A 3880-nucleotide genomic window follows, 5' to 3' on the forward strand; every position below is an offset into this window, starting at 1 on the left:
GTTCAGTGGTTAGAACGTCAAGCTTACAATCGTGAGGTTGTGAGTTCGAATCCTGGACTGGGCTGTGTGTTGTGTTCTTGAGCATGTGATGGCACATGGCTCAGTGGTTAGAACGTCAAGCTTACAATTGTGAGGTTGTGAGTTCGAATCCTGGACTGGGCTGTGTGTTGTGTTCTTGAGCATGTGATGGCACATGGTTCAGTGGTTAGAGCGTCAAGCTTACAATCGTGAGGTTGTGAGTTCGAATCCTGGACTGGGCTGTGTGTTGTGTTCTTGAGCATGTGATGGCACATGGTTCAGTGGTTAGAACGTCAAGCTTACAATCGTGAGGTTGTGAGTTCGAATCCTGGACTGGGGTGTGTGTTGTGTTCTTGAGCATGTGATGGCACATGGTTCAGTGGTTAGAGCGTCAAGCTTACAATTGTGAGGTTGTGAGTTCGAATCCTGGACTGGGCTGTGTGTTGTGTTCTTGAGCATGTGATGGCACATGGCTCAGTGGTTAGAGCGTCAAGCTTACAATTGTGAGGTTGTGAGTTCGAATCCTGGACTGGGCTGTGTGTTGTGTTCTTGAGCATGTGATGGCACATGGCTCAGTGGTTAGAGCGTCAAGCTTACAATTGTGAGGTTGTGAGTTCGAATCTGGACTGGGCTGTGTGTTGTGTTCTTGAGCATGTGATGGCACATGGTTCAGTGGTTAGAACGTCAAGCTTACAATTGTGAGGTTGTGAGTTCGAATCCTGGACTGGGCTGTGTGTTGTGTTCTTGAGCATGTGATGGCACATGGTTCAGTGGTTAGAGCGTCAAGCTTACAATTGTGAGGTTGTGAGTTCGAATCCTGGACTGGGCTGTGTGTTGTGTTCTTGAGCATGTGATGGCACATGGCTCAGTGGTTAGAGCGTCAAGCTTACAATTGTGAGGTTGTGAGTTCGAATCCTGGACTGGGCTGTGTGTTGTGTTCTTGAGCATGTGATGGCACATGGTTCAGTGGTTAGAACGTCAAGCTTACAATTGTGAGGTTGTGAGTTCGAATCCTGGACTGGGCTGTGTGTTGTGTTCTTGAGCATGTGATGGCACATGGTTCAGTGGTTAGAGCGTCAAGCTTACAATCGTGAGGTTGTGAGTTCGAATCCTGGACTGGGCTGTGTGTTGTGTTCTTGAGCATGTGATGGCACATTGTTCAGTGGTTAGAGCGTCAAGCTTACAATTGTGAGGTTGTGAGTTCGAATCCTGGACTGGGCTGTGTGTTGTGTTCTTGAGCATGTGATGGCACATGGTTCAGTGGTTAGAGCATCAAGCTTACAATTGTGAGGTTGTGAGTTCGAATCCTGGACTGGGCTGTGTGTTGTGTTCTTGAGCATGTGATGGCACATTGTTCAGTGGTTAGAGCGTCAAGCTTACAATTGTGAGGTTGTGAGTTCGAATCCTGGACTGGGCTGTGTGTTGTGTTCTTGAGCATGTGATGGCACATTGTTCAGTGGTTAGAGCATCAAGCTTACAATTGTGAGGTTGTGAGTTCGAATCCTGGACTGGGCTGTGTGTTGTGTTCTTGAGCATGTGATGGCACATGGTTCAGTGGTTAGAGCATCAAGCTTACAATTGTGAGGTTGTGAGTTCGAATCCTGGACTGGGCTGTGTGTGTTGTTCTTGAGCATGTGATGGCACATTGTTCAGTGGTTAGAGCGTCAAGCTTACAATTGTGAGGTTGTGAGTTCGAATCCTGGACTGGGCTGTGTGTTGTGTTCTTGAGCATGTGATGGCACATTGTTCAGTGGTTAGAACGTCAAGCTTACAATTGTGAGGTTGTGAGTTCGAATCCTGGACTGGGCTGTGTGTTGTGTTCTTGAGCATGTGATGGCACATGGTTCAGTGGTTAGAGCGTCAAGCTTAGAATTGTGAGGTTGTGAGTTCGAATCCTGGACCAGGTGTGTGTTGTGTTCTTGAGCATGTGATGGCACATGGTTCAGTGGTTAGAGCGTCAAGCTTACAATTGTGAGGTTTGAGTTCGAATCCTGGACTGGGCTGTGTGTTGTGTTCTTGAGCATGTGATGGCACATTGTTCAGTGGTTAGAACGTCAAGCTTACATTGTGAGGTTGTGAGTTCGAATCCTGGACCAGGCTGTGTGTTGTGTTCTTGAGCATGTGATGGCACATGGTTCAGTGGTTAGAGCGTCAAGCTTACAATTGTGAGGTTGTGAGTTCGAATCCTGGACCAGGCTGTGTTTGTGTTCTTGAGCATGTGATGGCACATGGTTCAGTGGTCAGTGGTTAGAGCGTCAAGCTTACAATTGTGAGGTTGTGAGTTCGAATCCTGGACTGGGCTGTGTGTTGTGTTCTTGAGCATGTGATGGCACATGGTTCAGTGGTTAGAGCGTCAAGCTTACAATTGTGAGGTTGTGAGTTCGAATCCTGACTGGGCTGTGTGTGTGTTCTTGAGCATGTGATGGCACATTGTTCAGTGGTTAGAACGTCAAGCTTACAATTGTGAGGTTGTGAGTTCGAATCCTGGACCAGGCGGTGTGTTGTGTTCTTGAGCATGTGATGGCACATGGTTCAGTGGTTAGAGCGTCAAGCTTACAATTGTGAGGTTGTGAGTTCGAATCCTGGACCAGGCTGTGTGTTGTGTTCTTGAGCATGTGATGGCACATGGTTCAGTGGTTAGAGCGTCAAGCTTACAATCGTGAGGTTGTGAGTTCGAATCCTGGACTGGGCTGTGTGTTGTGTTCTTGAGCATGTGATGGCACATGGTTCAGTGGTTAGAGCGTCAAGCTTACAATTGTGAGGTTGTGAGTTCGAATCCTGGACTGGGCTGTGTGTTGTGTTCTTGAGCATGTGATGGCACATGGTTCAGTGGTTAGAGCGTCAAGCTTACAATTGTGAGGTTGTGAGTTCGAATCCTGGACTGGGCTGTGTGTGTTGTGTTCTTGAGCATGTGATGGCACATGGTTCAGTGGTTAGAGCGTCAAGCTTACAATTGTGAGGTTGTGAGTTCGAATCCTGGACTGGGCTGTGTGTTGTGTTCTTGAGCATGTGATGGCACATGGTTCAGTGGTTAGAACGTCAAGCTTACAATTGTGAGGTTGTGAGTTCGAATCCTGGACTGGGCTGTGTGTTGTGTTCTTGAGCATGTGATGGCACATGGTTCAGTGGTTAGAGCGTCAAGCTTACAATTGTGAGGTTGTGAGTTCGAATCCTGGACTGGGCTGTGTGTTGTGTTCTTGAGCATGTGATGGCACATGGTTCAGTGGTTAGAGCATCAAGCTTACAATTGTGAGGTTGTGAGTTCGAATCTGGACTGGGCTGTGTGTTGTGTTCTTGAGCATGTGATGGCACATGGTTCAGTGGTTAGAGCGTCAAGCTTACAATTGTGAGGTTGTGAGTTCGAATCCTGGACTGGGCTGTGTGTTGGTTCTTGAGCATGTGATGGCACATGGTTCAGTGGTTAGAACGTCAAGCTTACAATTGTGAGGTTGTGAGTTCGAATCCTGGACTGGGCTGTGTGTTGTGTTCTTGAGCATGTGATGGCACATGGTTCAGTGGTTAGAGCGTCAAGCTTACAATCGTGAGGTTGTGAGTTCGAATCCTGGACTGGGCTGTGTGTGTGTTCTTGAGCATGTGATGGCACATTGTCAGTGGTTAGAGCGTCAAGCTTACAATTGTGAGGTTGTGAGTTCGAATCCTGGACTGGGCTGTGTGTTGTGTTCTTGAGATGTGATGGCACATGGTTCAGTGGTTAGAGCATCAAGCTTACAATTGTGAGGTTGTGAGTTCGAATCCTGGACTGGGCTGTGTGTTGTGTTCTTGAGCATGTGATGGCACATTGTTCAGTGGTTAGAGCGTCAAGCTTACAATTGTGAGGTTGTGAGTTCGAATCCTGGACTGG

The sequence above is a fragment of the Octopus sinensis genome, linkage group LG29 (genome assembly GCF_006345805.1).
Source record: "Octopus sinensis linkage group LG29, ASM634580v1, whole genome shotgun sequence".
Taxonomy (NCBI): domain Eukaryota; kingdom Metazoa; phylum Mollusca; class Cephalopoda; order Octopoda; family Octopodidae; genus Octopus; species Octopus sinensis.